At 43.3% G+C, this 18,081-nt stretch overlaps 1 protein-coding gene across 1 annotated transcript in view; it reads right to left on the reverse strand.

Moving 5' to 3' along the window:
- LOC138664935 (CMP-N-acetylneuraminate-beta-galactosamide-alpha-2,3-sialyltransferase 2-like) overlaps positions 1-17,074 on the reverse strand; it is a 161,489-nt gene extending 144,415 nt beyond the window's left edge. Inside the window, exon 1 of the mRNA XM_069751986.1 lies at positions 16,955-17,074. The gene's annotated coding sequence lies outside the window, so the exon portion shown is untranslated. The remainder of the gene's footprint in view (positions 1-16,954) is intronic.
- Positions 17,075-18,081: the final 1,007 nt, after the last annotated feature.

An 18,081-nucleotide genomic window follows, 5' to 3' on the forward strand; every position in this document is an offset into this window, starting at 1 on the left:
CCCCATCCCACGGCGAACCACAGGCAACCCAGTTTGAGAAGAGACTCCTCCCACCTACATAGGTTCGTCCGTCTGCATCAGTGTGTTCTCCTCCCTAGAAAGAACAACAGGGGACAGACTTGATGTCTCAACCTATCCAACCAGATAGCAAGGATCATGGCGGCTTCCAGCGACCCAGGAATAGCACCCTGCACCAGAGTATCCTGTAGCCTGATAGCAATGACTCCTAAGAGCAGGGTTGTTCCACTGCGTGTCCTAAACTCTGAGCAGTACTCCTCAGCCGGCCAGCCCCCCTGCTTCATTTTAAGAAGTCTAGACTCAGCGAGGGAGACACCATCATAATCCCCATAAACAAGCACCAATGCCTCAAAAAAAGTTATCCACCGACCGCAAAGATGATTAATCGTACAGCAGGGAGAAGGCCCAAGATCGGGGATCACCCTTGAAAAGGGAGACAATAATCCCCACATGCTGTTCCTCACTCCCTGAAGAATGAGGTCAAAGCCTGAAATATAGCTTATAAGCTTCCTTAAAGACAATAAATTTATCTCTCCCTCCAGAGAACCTGTCAGGGTGAGATATCTTGGGTTCCAGTTGAGCCAAGACATGGGCCGAGACCATTAACCAAGATCTTGTTAGCCCCCTGTTGAGGGCAGAGCAAAGCACTGCAGTGCGCAGGAGCTGAGAAAGTTCAGAGCGGCCCAGTGCCTGCGCTCTGCAGTACTTTGCTCTGCCTTCAACAGTGCAGATAAGTACGCTTGCGCAGGAGCCGCGATGCCGGGGAACCATGAAGCAAGCAGGAGGACGGCATCACAAGAAGATGGGAGGAACTGAACCAAGACCCGCAACACCCATGAGACCGGACCACCCTGCAGGTGAGTATAATAAGCTATTTTTCTTCTCTTGCAGGTTGGATCGGGAGCTTATATACAGCATTATAGAATGCTGTAGATAAGCCCTGAAAGGCGGTGGCCGTAACTCGTATTGGCTAAACCTGGTGATAGGTTCCCTTTAAAACAGGTTATATAGCGATTCACATAGCTAGATATAAAACTGATCCTTCTGTGAATGGCATTAGTCTAAGCCTGATGTGTTTCTCTGAAGTCCTTATATGTCCAGTTTGTTTAACAAAAGAATACTATTGCTGCACCAATTTGTCAAGCCTTTAACGCAGTATCAATTTAAAAGTATTCTAAGGAAATATCTATGTAATTAAGGATTAATTCTGTTCTGTATTGGGGCAGCAACAGAGGCTGCTAGGTTCAGACTAAGTAATAAAGTAATAAAAAGACTCGGGAGATGGGAGTCTAACTTATCAGTTGTACATTAGAAAGTAAAGGTACCGTCACACTAGACGATATCGCTAGCGATCCGTGACGTTGCAGCGTCCTGGCTAGCGATATCGTCCAGTGTGACAGGCAGCAGCGATCAGGCCCCTGCTGTGCTGTCGCTGGTCGGGGAAGAAAGTCCAGAACTTTGTTTCGTCGCTGGACCTCCTGCAGACATCGCTGAATCAGTGTGTGTGACGCCGATTCAGCGATGTCTTCGCTGGTAACCAGGGTAAACATCGGGTTACTAAGCGCAGGGCCGCGCTTAGTAACCCGATGTTTACCCTGGTTACTATCATTAAAGTAAAAAAAACAAACGCTACATACTTACCTACCGCTGTCTGTCCTCGGCGCTCTGCTTCTCTGGTCTGACTGTGAGCTCAGCGGCCGGAAAGCAGAGCGGTGACGTCACCGCTCTGCTTTCCGGCTGCCCGGCGCTCACAGCCAGAGCAGAGAAGCACAGCGCCGGGGACAGACAGCGGTAGGTAAGTATGTAGCGTTTGTTTTTTACTTTAACGATGGTAACCAGGGTAAACATCGGGTTACTAAGCGCGGACCTGCGCTTAGTTACCCGATGTTTACCCTGGTTACCGGCATCGTTGGTCGCTGGAGAGCGGTCTGTGTGACAGCTCTCCAGCGACCAAACAGCGACGCTGCAGCGATCCGGATCGTTGTCGGTATCGCTGCAGCGTCGCTTAGTGTGACGATACCTTAAGTTTGTCCTAATCTTTGTTTATATAGTTTTTACAGGTGATATGGTCTGCATTCTGGGGCACTCATTCATCCATTGGGCAGGAAACAGAGGGCAACATAGGTGCTACTGGCCCAACCTGTCGTTGTCTCCTGACTGAAAATATGTTGGCTATGGATCAAAGGGCAAAGATGGGATAGCCTGATCGATCAGGTGATGATGAGGAGCAACACATTTCCAGCCCCTGATATCATTGTACACCTTGGAGGAAAATACTTTGGAAGAATTGGGACAGTGGAGTTATTTCAAATAAATAAAAAGGCTGTCAGAGATTAGAACGTGGTTTTCAGGAATTAAGATAATAATAATAATTTTTATTTATATAGCGCCAACATATTCCGCAGCGCAGCGCAGATCGTGTTTTCTGAAACTATTCCTAGGCTAATCCCGGTTAAGTCAGTGGTTCTTCAATACTGTGGAAAGATAAGAAAAAGCTTGAAAAGATCAATCTAAAAGTTTGGGCCACTAATTGGAGGTTTTTCTTTTCACCATGTTGATTTGGAAGGTGGGTTCCCCAACCTTTAAGAAACAACTTGGTACATTTATCGGCAATTGGTAATGATATTTTAAACCTACAGTAGACTTGGAAACAATGGTAGAAACAACTCTTGGTGGGGTCATGCTTGCCTGGTTAGGCAAGATAGCCTGGTGGGCTTAGTCAATCAGGAAACTGAATGGACAAACTTTTTGGTTAACAGGCTTGAGCTTTTGCCAAGCTGCAGTTATTGGTGGTAAACTGTTGTATATGAAAAGTCTAGAAAAGTTGTTGAGCATAAATAATGCATTGGTAGGATTATAAATTGTAAATAAAGGCCGTGGCCAATTTTTATCCACCCAAGACAACTTATCAGAACTTTTATTTATGCGCTGTATAGGTAAGCTATAAGTGTTGCACTGTGTAATGCCATGTCAGTAAAGCAAGCAAAACATGTTGGCGATATATAAGCACACAAAGCAATAAATTAGTTTGACCCCTCTATCATAGCTAGAGAGACATTTCTGAATATATTAATATGTGCCTGCATACCAAAAAAAAAAAAGGTAATTACTCTTGTGCCATATTCACATTGTCCATTTGGTGGTTTTTCAGCAGGCAATCCCTGCCAATTTATTGTACTCAAAATAGGTGAAAATTTTCTGTGTGGAAAATGCACTGCAAATTTGTCTGACTGTAGGCCGGCAGTTCCATGTGGCTAAGCAAAACTATAGTACAGCAAGGCACAGCCAGTGACACACCAATCACAAAAAATGGCGCTCTTATGGCTGTTATTTATGAACTTACAGTCATTGGAAAAGACAGATGAAGACAAATCACCATTAGCATCTGCCTGGGTGAAAAAGATATCTTTTTTAAATTACAAGGCACAACATTTAGGACCCACTGTAGTCAAGTACATATTTTAGGGGGTGCATAAGTGGCTGCTGAATCTTGGCTCTGGAACAGTTTCTTTGACATGTCAAAACACTACAAAAGGATGCATGAAAGTTGAGGGCTCTGTTTAAAATGTTCCCAATAGGACAAAGGATCTTCAATAGTGATGAGCGAACAGCTTTGGATAACTTCTTATTTGAATAGGTATAGCCTATTAGGGCGCTCTGATAATCAGCTGTTCAGCTCCGCAGCTGCATGTGTCACGGCTGTGTGACAGGCACAATGCATGCATGGAGAGCTCAACAAACATGCTCAATGTCACACAGCCGCGACATATGTAGCTGCGGCGCCTAATTATCAGATAAGGAGTTATCCGAAGCTATTCGCTCAACACTAATCTTCAATATAGGCTGGCCTTACACAGTAGATGACTGTCAGCCCAGCACTCCTGTGTTCTCTAGGAGAAAGTCGACGACTGGCGCCTTATCTTAGGGAGAACAATGTGACTGGCAACCCAAAATTAGACATGTGTGATTGACTTCTCTCAACCAACAAACTGAAGCAAGACGACGCTAAACAGGCACTAGTCCACACCTGGAAAGTCCAATTAACTCCCCTTATGTTGAGCTTTATACTGTATATTTGAATCGAGAGTGGTGCTTGCCTAAAGTGGAAAATGTGACTGCTGTAGAAAAATGAAGAATGGCACTCACCACGTTCTGTAGTAAAATTCCTTTAATCCAATAAACAGGACATCACAGCGGTAAGCAACACCTCTGTGATGTCCTGTTTATTGGATTAAAGGACTTTACTACAGAACGTGGAGAGTGCCGCTCTTCATTTTTCTACAGCAGTCATATCTTCGAACCATCAGTTGGCTGGTTTCCATATAAGCATCAAACCATCAGCCAAACCTGTCAATACCGACAGGTTTCATTAACAGTCTAATGTATATGAGGGCCTTAACTCATTTGCTCACAGCATTCAAGAGCAGAGACGATATTCTAGTGCTGGCAACCATGATACTTTCGAAATTTCAAAGATCAAACATCAAAATTTAGGTAATCATCTGTGTAAAAAATATAATCTATTTAAGTGTTAACAGATATTAAATATTTCCCTGCAAGAACATTAATTTATCATTAGTAAAACTATACTGCTGTCCACATTTCTACATGTTAGAAGGCTGTGTGGCACTTGTTGGGTGCTCAAATAGAGTTCCACTCCATAAAACAGAAAAAAAGAATTTGGCACTCCAATATAAATGCTGAAATGTATGAAAATTTTTATTGCACTCACAAAAAGGATCCACTATGCAATTTTTTGACTTTTTGGCCTATGTTGGCCTTCTTCAGAACTAAGAGGTAATGAATAAAACAAAAAAAAACAAAAAATATACATACAGATCATGGATATACAAATATTAGTTCAAAATACATAGAAAAAAGGATAATCTCATAAAGATATCACACATGGGGTACATTTACAAAAATAGAATACCTAGGAGCAGTGGTGTAACTACAAAGTTATGGGCCCCGGTGCGAACTTTCAAATGGGGCCCCCCCCCCACCAAAACATTTTCCACCCAAATCCACATCCTGCCCATGCTCCTGCCCCATCCGACTCCGCATTCTGGCCCATCCGACTCCGCATTCTGGCCCATCCGACTCCGCATTCTGGCCCATCTCCATATCTCAATAGAACAGCCGGAACCGGAAATCTGCTGCTGGTTGATACCAGAGAACACGAGCTGCACACAACTAGGACCGAGCTGCTGAGAGCTGAAGGACCTGTGGTGACGTCATCGTCATGTGATCAGGAGGCGGAGCTGATAAATGGTGAAAGACCTATGATAGTGATGACGTCAACACAGGATCTTCAGCTCTTCCTTTCAGATCAGGTGTCGGCTGCTGATCTGATGTGTGCACCCGGCAGGTCAGGTGGAGGGCAGGTCTGTCTGTTGCCGTGCGGGATGAATCACCTGAACGGCAACAGTTTTTAACTTTTTGCTGGTGTCTGCATGCATCTGACCTGCCGGGGCCCCCGACTGCCCCGGGCCCGGTCGCAATGGCGACTGCTGCGACCGTGGTAGTTATGCCCCTGCCTAGGAGAAGAATATATCTTGTATAGCAAGAAGTAACAGTCTGGTATAGATTATGAGCGCAATTCCAGACTTCCACAATATGTGAAGAAATATAACCATAAAAGTAATAAGGAGACATATAGAGTGACGGGGGCATTTAGATTGATCAGGGTAACAGCAGACTTTACCAGGTATTATCTCAGTGCTGATAACAATGGCTGCAGAAGCTGGAAAAAACAGAACTACTATAAATTATATAGCCCCAAGGGAATATATCCAGATCGTTATCCAGTATTTAATCGGCGGGTAAACGGTCACTCACCAGTGAAGTACTTTGGGCAAATAAAGTAAGCCGCGCTGAAGGAGAAAAGCACGACCGTGCTTGTGAGGTGGCGCGGAGCAAATGTGCTCCGCGGGGAGTTTAGATAAAATAGAGGCTCGCGCTTAGAATGCCGCTTCCTCATGGTGACATACTTCCGGTTTCGTTCGGTCACATGTTGCAATAAAAACCTTTCATAAATCGCAGCATCTAATATTGGAGTTTCAAATTTTCTTTTTCACATTTATACATGTGTATAGGAAAAGCCTAAACTAGTTACAAAAAATACGGAACACAATGTTTACCTACAAATCCTCACATTCACCCGTTATCAGTGCAGGGTTGGGACACATTCTCCCATCAGTACAGAGCCAACAACCTTGACCTGCAGTTACTCTCGTCATTCGTTTAAAACATAACAGAAAGGAATTCACTTTGTTGCATGAGATTTCTTCTGTAACTTATCTGCTCCATGTGAACCAAGATCTCATTTAGACTTTTATTTCACATATATGTTCTATCCGCATTTTCATGGATAGAACACTTACCCATTATAGTCTTTGGGGTTGTTCACGTGTCCATGTTTCTTTGCGGACTGTGTGCCATCAGTGTGCAGTCCGTGATTAACAGTGTAATTTATAGGGGAAGCTTTGAAATTTATTTATTTATCGACATGTGAAAATCACTGATGGTAAAATGGACACTGACCAAACACTGATGAAATGCTGACCCAAAATACTGATGACACTTGTGTCATTTTTTTTTGCTGTGAAAACATACGCATGTCTGAACAAGAAATTAAATTAAAACCTACAAGAGAAAAAAGTAAACGAAAACCCTGATGTAACTAAGTAAAAAAGCAAAAGTGAATTTAAATAACACAGAGTTCCTAGCAATACTGTTTCTTGATCAAAAAAATAGCACAAAAGCCATCCCACCTCGTCACGGTAACTCTTATCGAGACAGTCCTGCACTGTCTAATATTAAAACCTTACCATGTGTCAATGTTGACCTCAGTGTGAATAAGGGCAGACGAAAGGACTGGGCCCAACCAGTGAAACACTAGACTGGGGACTGTATTGTTGCATTCTGTGCGGGGTGTGGCCTCCCTGTTTCTGAGCTAGAGACTATATAAGGCTTCCCCAGTCTGGTGTTTCACTGGTTGGGCCCAGTCCTTTCGTCTGCCCTTATTCACTGCTTTTTTACTTAGTTACATCAGGGTTTTCATTTACTTTTTCCTCTTGTAGGTTTTAATGTTTTGTGGCCAATGTGAACATGCGTTTAACCTCTGCATGTGTACCAACTTAAGTTAAGCTCAATTTTGTGTTATTTTTTTTGCATATCTGAACAAGGTAGAGAAGAGATAATTTAGTCTAAATCATCTATTGCACAGCAACTTCCTGTTATTAGCACAGCGGTGTAATCTATGAAGCTCCTTCCTTTCCCTTGACATCATGCCTCACAGGAGCAACTCCATTCTAGACAAGACGGAGCTAGATGTGGCCTGTGTCTGCTGCGCACTGATACTCTGAAGGCGGCGGCCCTGATTGTAGCTCACAGCGACTGGGACATCGCAGCCAGTGAATTTTGCTGGTTGGCTTTCGAGGTGAATGTGTCTCCGCTTGTGTGTGCTAACAACGTGGGCTGTGTGGTCGGGGCTTTGCGTGTGTAGTGAGTGTGGCAATGCCGAGCAGGCAGGGCTATGTGGAGCGGGCATGGCTTGACACACACATTCACATAGATACGTACATACAGTATATATATATATATATATATATATATATATATATACTGTATATATACACACATATACACACACACACACATATACAGTACAGACCAAAAATTTGGACACCTCATTTAAAGATTTTTCTGTATTTTCATAACTATGAAAATTGTACATTCACACAGAAGGCATCAAAACTATGAATTAACACATGTGGAATTATATACTTAACAAAAAAGTGTGAAGCAACTGAAATTATGTCTTATATTCTAGGTTCTTCTAAGTAGCCACCTTTTGCTTTGATGACTGCTTTGCACACTCTTGGCATTCTCTTGATGAGCTTCAAGAGGTAGTCACCGGGAAAGGTTTTCAATTCACAGGTGTGCCCTGTCAGGTTTAATAAGTGGGATTTCTTGCCTTATTAATCCGGTTGGGACCATCAGTTTGGTTGTGCAGAAGTCTGGTGGATACACAGCTGATAGTCCTACTGAATAGACTGTTAGAATTTGTATTATGGCAAGAAAAAAGCAGCAAAGTAAAGAAAAACGAGTGGCCATCATTACTTTAAGAAATGAAGGTCAGTCAGTCCGAAAAATTGGGCAAACTTTGAAAGTGGCCCCAAGTGCAGTGGCAAAAACCATCAAGCGCTACAAAGAAACTGGCTCACATGAGGACCGCCCCAGGAATGGGAGACCAAGAGTCAACTCTGCTTCTGAGGATAAGTTTATCCGAGTCACCAGCCTCAGAAATCGCAGGTTAACAGCAGCTCAGATTAGAGACCAGGTCAATGCCACACAGAGTCCTAGCAGCAGACACATCTCTACAACAACTGTTAAGAGGAGACTTTGTGCAGCAGGCCTTCATGGTAAAATAGCTGCTAGGAAACCACTGCTAAGGACAGGCAACAAGCAGAAGAGACTTGTTTGGGCTAAAGAAAACAAGGAATGGACATTAGACCAGTGGAAATCTGTGCTTTGGTGTGATGAGTCCAAATGTGAGATCTTTGGTTCCAACCACCACGTCTTTGTGCGACGCAGAAAAGATGAACGGATGGACTCTACATGCCTGGTTCCCACCGTGAAGCATGGAGGAGGAGGTGTGATGGTGTGGGGGTGCTTTGCTGGTGACATTGTTGGGGATTTATTCAAAATTGAAGGCATACTGAACCAGCATGGCTACCACAGCATCTTGCAGCAGCATGCTATTCCATCCGGTTTGCGTTTAGTTGGACCATTATTTATTTTTCAACAGGACAATGACCCCAAACACACCTCCAGGCTGTGTAAGGGCTATTTGACCAAGGAGGAGAGTGATGGGTGCTACGCTAGGTGACCTGGCCTCCACAGTCACCAGACATGAACCCAATCGAGATGGTTTGGGGTGAGCTGGATCACAGAGTGAAGGCAAAAGGGCCAACAAATGCTAAGCATCTCTGGGAACACCATCAAGATTGTTGGAAGACCATTCCCGGTGACTACCTCTTGAAGCTCATCAAGAGAATGCCAAGAGTGTGCAAAAAGCAGTCATCAAAGCAAAAGGTGGCTACTTTGAAGAACCTAGAATATAAGACAATTTCAGTTGTTTCACACTTTTTTTGTTAAGTATATAATTCCACATGTGTTAATCCATAGTTTTGATGACTTCAGTGTGAATGTACAATATTCATAGTCAAACCTTTGGTCTGGACTGTATATATATATATATATATATATATATATATATATATATATATATATATATATATATACACACTGTATGCATGTATCTATGCGAATGTGTGTGTGTGTGTGACAAGCCATGCCGAGCTCCACATAGCCCTGCCTACTCGGCATTGCCACACTCTCTACACACGCAAAGCCCCGTCCACACGGCCCACATTGTTAGCGCACACGGGCGGAGACACATTCACCTAGAAAGCCACCCAGCAAAACTCACTGTCTGCGATGTCCCAGTCGCTGCGAGCTACAATCAGGGCTGCCGCTTCCAGAGTATCAGTGCGCAGCAGGCATAGGCCACATCTAGCTCCATTGTGTCCAGAATGGAGTTGCTCCTGTGAGGCATGATGTCAAGTGAAAGGAAGGAGCTTCATAGATTACACCGCTGTGCTAATAACAGGAAGTTGCTATGCACATGAGAGGGGAAGAGAGGAGTGAGGTGAAAATGAGAGGAGTGAGGTGAGGTGAAAATGAGAGGAGTGAGGTGAAAAATGAGAGGAGTGAGGTGAAAAATGAGAGGAGTGAGGGAAAAATGAGAGGAGTGTTCGGAAAATTACAGATGTGAGGTCAAAATGACAGGCATGAGGGGGAAAACGAGAGAAGTGAGTGGGAAAATGAGAGGCGTGATGGGAAAATGAGAGATGTGAGGGGGAAAATGAGAGATGTGAAGGGGAAATGAGGCGTGATGGGAAAATGAGACAAGTGAGGTGCTGCTGCAGTATGAGGCTGTGTATAGAGAAGAGTGAGGCACTGCAAGTGGAGGCTGTGTATAAGGCCACATTCACACATTCAGTATTTGGTCAGTATTTTACCTCTGTATTTAGAAGCCAAAACCACGAGTGGGAGAAAAATACAGAAGTGGTGACGAGTTTCTAATATACTTTTCCTCTGATTGTTTTACTCCAAGTTTTAGCTTACAAATACTGAGGTAAAAATACTGACCAAATAGCATGTGAACGAGGTCTAAAGGAGAAAAGTGTGGTGCTGCAGAAGAAGTAGGCTGTGTATACTATACGCTATATAGCAATTAGTGCAATTTCTCTCGGGATCAAGTGTTTCCAATTCTATAAGGAAGAGGAGTGTGAGGTGCTGCCAGAGGAGGCGACTAAAAGAGAAAAGCTGTGCTTTATGTACAACATAATCATTATAAGTTGTTATAATTAACCACAGTTAGTTACTATGCCTGGGCAACATCGCACTCTTCAGCTAGTAGATGATAAATGTTAAGCCCGCCGCAGACACAAGATGGCTGTTGGCCAAACAATGGTTCTGCCGATCACTCATCCGGCTCTCCCATACACAGGAGGGCTCGCTCAGCTGATCAATCCTGTGTTCTCTATGAGGGAGCCACTGCCACACATTATCTCTGGAAGAACAAAAGGATGATCAGTCCGAAATCTGACATGACAGAACTTTAACTTCTCCGACAATTACAGTAATTGTTTCGGCCTTCATATATTTTAGACTTTTGACTGAACCCGTATGGAGAAGAAGTGAACTTCGCACAGTTTTTTCTTTTAAATCAGAAGTCCTGGAACCATAACATGGTGGGTGGGGTGGTGTCAGACCCTTCTGGCAATAAGCAGCAAAATGTGAAATAAAGAAAAAGGGATTGTTTAATTTTCACAGATGATTGTGCCGAAAAATCCATTGACAGAACCCATCGATTTTGGCAGGTTCGGGTGACATTAATCTAATGTGTATAGGGGACTTTAGATTGGACCCTTACCAATCATTGGACCCCATTAATATTCCATTTAGTTTAAAGAGAATCTGTCACTCAATTCATGCTGCAGAATTTATAGGCATAATTAATGAGAGCTTCACTGCACTACTGCAAAGTATATACCGGTAGTTCAAAGAGCTGGTCAGGAACTATAGGCAGACATGAAACTAGTCCAGCTCTGCTCCAGGTGATTGACAGGTCTCTTCCATGTGTACTTAGTGAAAGACCTGTCAATAACCTGGAGTGGTGCTGGGAAAAGCCGTCCAGGAGTGGAGACGGACTAGTGGCATTTGTCACTATAATCCCAGAAAATCATGCAGACAGGCACCAATTCATGATGCCAGTGGATTGGGCAATATGAATCAATTTTCTTCCATTTAAAGGTATGTTGACAGGTTTTTTAACAACATTTTTTCTGGCTGGAAAATCCACATCTAAAATCTGCTTTTAAAAGACAGAAGTTTTTACCCACGGTTTTGAAAGAACACTTTTTTGGAATTGTTTCAATGCGTTTGATGCCTTTTTAACAGCGATTTTTGTTTTGAATTAATTATGTGGTATATCAGTATGGTTTGGGTTTTTTGGGGTACATTTCAGCTACAAACCATTTCCAAAAAAAGTCATTAAATGAGTCAAAAATTAACATGACACTTTTTTAACTTACTTTAACAAAAGTGCAGAAAAAAAGTGCATTACAGGTGATTTCTCTCATTGAACGAATGGAAAGCTTGTTGAAAAGAATAATGAACATACCCACAAATCACCACATTTATTAGCACTGGGCTGCAAGCAAATATGAAGCTTTTTTTAGGATTCGTGCACACGACAGATATTCTCATCCGAGTACCTCCGTGGTCTTTATGGATAACACTCTTACCAATGATATTATAGGGGGCTGTGCACATGTCCGATTTTCCCTTTGGACCAAGAGGTTCACAAAAAAATAAAATAAAATAACAAATGAAAAAAAAATAAAAAATTGGAGACGTGTCCGATTTTAAATTTGGTATCAGATCAAAATCAGCAATGCAAGTTTATGGGTCTGTGAAAAAAATAAAAAAATAAAAACCGAGTGGTGTCCAATTTTCACGGACTGACAGAATGGACAAGGTTCAGAAACTTCTCTCCACGTCTGAGTGATTCTCTCAGTTATGGAGAAATTGATTGTGTGAACATATCCTTATGTGGATTTTGTTGCAAGAATCTGCGAAAAAAACACGTAAAAAAAACTGTGTGTGTGAACCTAATACCCTAATGATTTATTCCATAAGAGGACTTATGGCATAGACACTGGAATGTATTAAACCCTTTCCAGCACTAAAAATTTTAAAGCACCACTCCAGTATTTTTTTTGCTTCAGTGCTGCTACTAATCAAAGTTAAAGCATAAGAAAAATTGGAGCAAAAGTCCAAAAAGTTATCAAAATATAAATTTATTGAAAGTAATACATAATACATAAACAGACTAGGATAAGGTAATAACAAGAAGGCCAGTAGTATCTTGACAGAAGATCTATATATATAATTGTCTAAGGGTTTTTCCGTCTGTCTGTCTGTCTTTCTGTCTGTCTGTCTTTCTGTCTGTCTGTCTTTCTGTCCTGGAAATCCCGCGTCTCTGATTGGTCGAGTCCGCCAGGCCTCGACCAATCAGAGACCGGCACAGCATCGACGTAGAAATCCCGCGTCTCTGATTGGTCGAGGCCGCCAGGCCTCGACTAATCAGCGACGGGCACAGCGACGATGATGTCATAAAGGACGTAGACATCCCGCGTCTCTGATTGGTCGAGGCCGCCAGGCCTCGACTAATCAGCGACGGGCACAGCGACGATGATGTCATAAAGGACGTAGACATCCCGCGTCTCTGATTGGTCGAGGCCGCCAGGCCTCGACCAATCAGCAACGGGCACAGCGACGATGATGTCATAATGGTTGCCATGGCGACGATGATGTCATAAAGGTTGCCTCGACCAATCAGCGACGGGCACAGTCTGCCGCGAATTCTGGAATCATCATTGTCAATATATTACGGGGACATGCATATTCTAGAATACCCGATGCGTTAGAATCGGGCCACAATCTAGTATTTAATATTTAGCATGGGTAAAGTGCTCAAGTGCAGCAAGAAAAAGACCAGCAGGTCCAAGGTAAATAGTAGGGATAAAAGTATCCAAATGGCTAAACTAATCAGCGCGCTATGCCATTCTATAGGACCCGGTCCCAAGCTTAAATCATTGCTTACCCATGATGTTAATGTGTCAGGATCAGTGTCCACGCCGCCACCGACGCACGTTTCGCCTCTCTCAAGACCGCACCTTGAGAAAGAGGCGAAACCCGTGTCGGTGGCGGCGTGGACACAGATCCTGACACAATAACATCATGGGTAAGCAATGATTTAAGCTTGGGACAGGGTCCTATAGAATAGCATAGCGCGCTGATTAGTTTAGCCATTTGGATACTTTTATCCCTACTATTTGTTCTGTCCCCACATGAGGCGAATGGAGGTGTGGTTGATTAAGAAGCGTTGTGAGAGAGAGAGAGAGAGAGAGAGAGAGAGAGAGAGAGAGAATCGTACCTTCAGTATTTTCCTCACTATAGGGCAGACAGGACCGATGCTGCTCAGCGTCCGAAGGCTCTAGCCTCTGCTTTCCTGGCTTCTGCTTCTGACTCTACTTTCTTTTCTGTGTAGGAACGTCTTAGTTTGGACCGCTCTGCGTTTAAACGGGCCTCTAGAATTCTGTCGCTGAGAGCTGAAGTTCTTGAGCAGGATGATTTGTATGACCTAACAGTGTTTAGACGAGGCTGACCTGTGCGATCTAGTTACTTGCAGATGGGCGATACGAAGCTCCGCTTTACCTTTGGCATTTTGCACGGCGGCGTCCCTTTCTCTGTCTGTGGAATCTGCCTTGCTCAACTCTGATAGGGCTTTGTCTATTTTAGAGTCTTTTAGGAAGGCGGTGTACTTTGCGGACAGTCTCTTGTATCTGCCGTGGGCCATGTCTAGCTGTCTTATAGTGTCCTGTAAACTCACTGCATCATCTTTGTGGCGTTGGACGCTTGACATGAGGGAGGCAACTCGTTCCCATAGGTCATCCAGGTTGTCATTGAACTCATCCCTTGTGGAATGGTAATTCTTGAGGACCTTTAATGTTGGCTTGATGGAGTGTACTGGTCGTGCATCTGGGTCTGCTGCGGAAGTGGGCTCTGCTTCCCAGTCTTCATAATGGACAGTATCAGGTTGTATTTGCTCTGTTTCAGCATTGGGGAACTGCGTAAGGTCCTTTTCGGCCATCTTGATTTAAGGTGCGCTGTCCCTTTAAGAAACAACTTTTGAATTGGGGGCTGGAAATCGCGGTGCAGCTTAGTTGCAATCCCCTGATAAGATTCCCAAGGTGTTTTTGGAGAATTGTGGGGTTCTGCAGTCTGACAATCTGCAGCGATGTGTTATAATACACAGAGAGTCTTTATGCACAATGCAGTCTGAGTTGATGCTGTAGGGGATTTCTTAGCAGAGCAGGGCTGCAGTATGTGAGCAGGCAGAGAGCGGGCACATGGATAGGGATATAAGGATGATTCTGGCCAGACTTCAAGGCAGTCTTTCGACTGTTCTGTCCCCACATGAGGCGAATGGAGGTGTAGTTGATTAATAAGCGTTGTGAGAGAGAAACGTACCTTCCGTATTTTCCTCCACGTGAGGCAGACAGGACCAATGCTGCTCAGCGTCCGAAGAGATGATGCACTCCAGGGATTGTGCAATCCAGACTTGTTTATTTGGAAATCTGGACATACGGCGTATAACTGGTAATACAGTACTTTCTCCAGAAATGCAGGTGTAGACAGGGTACAGTAAGATGTAGCACCAAGTATGACTGCAAGTGTGAGCAGCAAGAGGTCGAAAGACTGATGCCTTCCTAAGCCCGGTTAAAGCGTGTCCTCTCACAACAGCAAGAAACTGAAACTAAAATGGCTGCCAGAGGAAGAGAAGACTTGACCCCTGAACCGGAAGTGGAAGACATGCCCACAAGAATAATTATTAACAAGTTGCCATATGGAAAAAGGCCATTGGGTGGCAGCAGAGTAAAATATAACATACATAGAAACTGAAGAACATACATGAAACAGCAAACTATTTACCTTGGACCTGCTGGTGTTTTTCTTGCTGCACTTGAGCATTTTACCCATGCTAAATATTAAATATCTTCTGTCAGGATGCTACTGTCCTTTTTTATTACCTTATCCTAGTCTGTTTATGTATTATGTATTACTTTCAAGAAATTTATATTTTGATTACTTTTCGGACTTTTGCTCCAATTTTTCTTATGCTTTATGTTATGTTTAGGAGTGTCCTTTAGGTGTACCTTTGAGATACCCACATGGGTTTTGGTCTCTGTGGCACCCCTTTATTTATGTTGCCTTGTATGGTACGGTATATGTTTATCTACTAATCTAAGTTCCCTGGCCCCAGTCTTATACTTACCAGCCACCGCTCTGGTCCTGACAATTGCATTCTCCCAGTTTAAATAAAGCAATTGAAAGCTGGCTATACGTATAAAAATTAGTTTTGGCAGTCATATGGACTTACAGATCAGAAACATAAAAAAGGAGAACAATAAAAGAAGCGTGTGCAAAGCGGGTAAAATTGCATTGTAATTGGCTTATCATTGCCTGAGGATACATTCACACAAATGGAACAATTTTCTCCATCCATTTTTAAACACACAGAATCAGGCAGACTGTTTGAACTTTTTTACCTGTTTGACTTTACACAATAAATCAGATAAAAACACAGATGCAACAGTGAAGCAAGAAGTAAGTTTTCTGTATAGTATCCCTTTTTAACTAATCTCCATAGACTTCAATGGCAGAGTCCGATTTAAAAGGAAGAAGAGAATAGGACAGCTCTTGAGGTTCATGTATCAGACACATTCACTTCTTTCAGAGATGCATGCATGGATCAGTGAAACTCCATGGATCCATGTACTGTTAACTTTGCAATTAGACAGCGTACAGAAAAGTGGATGTAAGATGCATCCATTGTTTGCTTATGAAAATATATTCTTATCTTCTACCCATGAAACAGTGCAATACAAATAATAACTAGATGACATCCCTGTGCTCATCGATAGTAATGTCTGTTGATTTAACAATCTAGAGCTCACGAGCGCCCCCCCAAAAAGGGCATGTTAGAACGGTCTCGGTACACAGCTCACTTGTAGTCCCTTACACATGTGGCTACCTGTGCTGAAATAGTGGTCTGTGGTTGGTGCCAATGGTTGGTAAATAATCTGGATAACCAGAATCTACAGAATGCAACAGGGAGGTGTAAAGAGAATACCGTAAAAAAGGGACAAGAATACCAGCCAAGCTGCCATATGAGTGGTCCCGAAAGTAGGACAGTCTAACCCCCTCTTCAGCAGTTGCATGTTCTACTAGGAGAAGTATAGTGATGGTAGTGCTGACCGCCAGGGTGGTGACTGTAGCACAGACTGACCACAGCTATCCCCTGGGGACAAACGCGGACCCCCAGCAAGATGCACAACTTCCTCAATTGATTTCTACCAGGGTTTCCGATTTTACAATGGTGAACTAAGGGGGGGGGGGGGCACATACCATATCTAATTGCACTGTGGATTAAGGCAACAGGAAAAAGAAGATTATATAGGCAGAGTGGCAATTATAGCCATTACTCCTGCATCCTTTATATAATGTGCTTTTCTGTAAAATCTCATACAAAGCAACATCTGTCTCGTCTTCCCTTTCCATAGCCATAGTAACTGCATAAATGAAGCTTAGGCATGTTCTCAGCTAATAAAATCTGTGCTATTCAACCAAATGCCGAGCACCAAGTCTAGATTGCATTTCATCCAGTATATTAGAAAACTGCAACACCCAGAAAATCTGCCGGGTAACGCCAATCAAACCCTTCGGCGGACATTACCTTGGGGGTCCCTGGCACAACCTCAAAAACCTGGCTGTTCGTCCTGTTTTGCAGCTGAATGTTACATGTGAACTGTGTGTAGGAGAGCAGTGAATGCTTACATCCTCGCTAGAACCTCCCCCACAGGCAGACAGGAAACATCAGCATAGTTAGCAGATGTTTTGCTAGCTGGCGTGTGGAGGGTAATGAACTTGCTACATGTAGTCACCAAAGTCTATTGAACTGTCAGATGCTGGAGATTGGCTTTGTAACCTCCTCTGATGTCATACCTGCTGACCTGAACCCAACCTCTCTGCCCTGAAAACATCCTGACACAACGAGATAGAAATGTACAATGTTCTAATAACAGGAATTGTGTTAGCGGGCGGAGAGAGAAGCCGTCACAGAGCTGAAATGCTACCAAGAAAAAAAACAAACACTTTCGCCAAGCAGAATGGTGGTCTTTTCTGGGCTTGATTGTCAGAGAACATTCCTAGTGTAGAAGTGCCCTCCAAAGCTAAGATTAAAATGAGCCACCCGTTACGGGGCCTGGTTTTGTCAACCAGGATGTGAGGTTCCAGGGTTTGTCTTTCCATCCATGTCATTTGAGCCAATTACCCACCCCAATTTTCGTGAACATTACTGGGGTGCTGCATAGGGTATGGCACAGCAATAGACAGAATAATCAGGACTCTGCCTACAAGAATTAGAGGGAATCTTTCTGGGCAAAAAACGCTATTAACCTGCAGGTATAGGGTTAAAGGGACAGTCAGCGCAGGATTACTGTTCATTCTAAGTACAGCTGCTTGGTGATGGCCAATCATTCTAATACACCTTCCCACCGGCTTGTTTTCCTTCAACCTCCACCCACCTCTTTGATTGACCGCTCCGGTTTCATAGAGCCAGAGAAGGAGATACAGTCATGGCCAAAAGTATTGACACCCCTTCAATAATACTCAGTTTCTTCCTGAAAATGATTGCAAACACAAATTATTTGGTAATATTATCTTCATTTAAATTTGTCTTAAATGAAAAAAAACACAAAAGAGAATGAAGCAAAAAGCAAAACATTGATCATTTCGCACAAAACTCCAAAAATGGGCCAGACAAAAGTATTGGCACCCTCAGCCTAATACTTGGTTGCACAA

The sequence above is a fragment of the Ranitomeya imitator genome, chromosome 2 (assembly GCF_032444005.1).
Source record: "Ranitomeya imitator isolate aRanImi1 chromosome 2, aRanImi1.pri, whole genome shotgun sequence".
Lineage (NCBI taxonomy): Eukaryota > Metazoa > Chordata > Amphibia > Anura > Dendrobatidae > Ranitomeya > Ranitomeya imitator.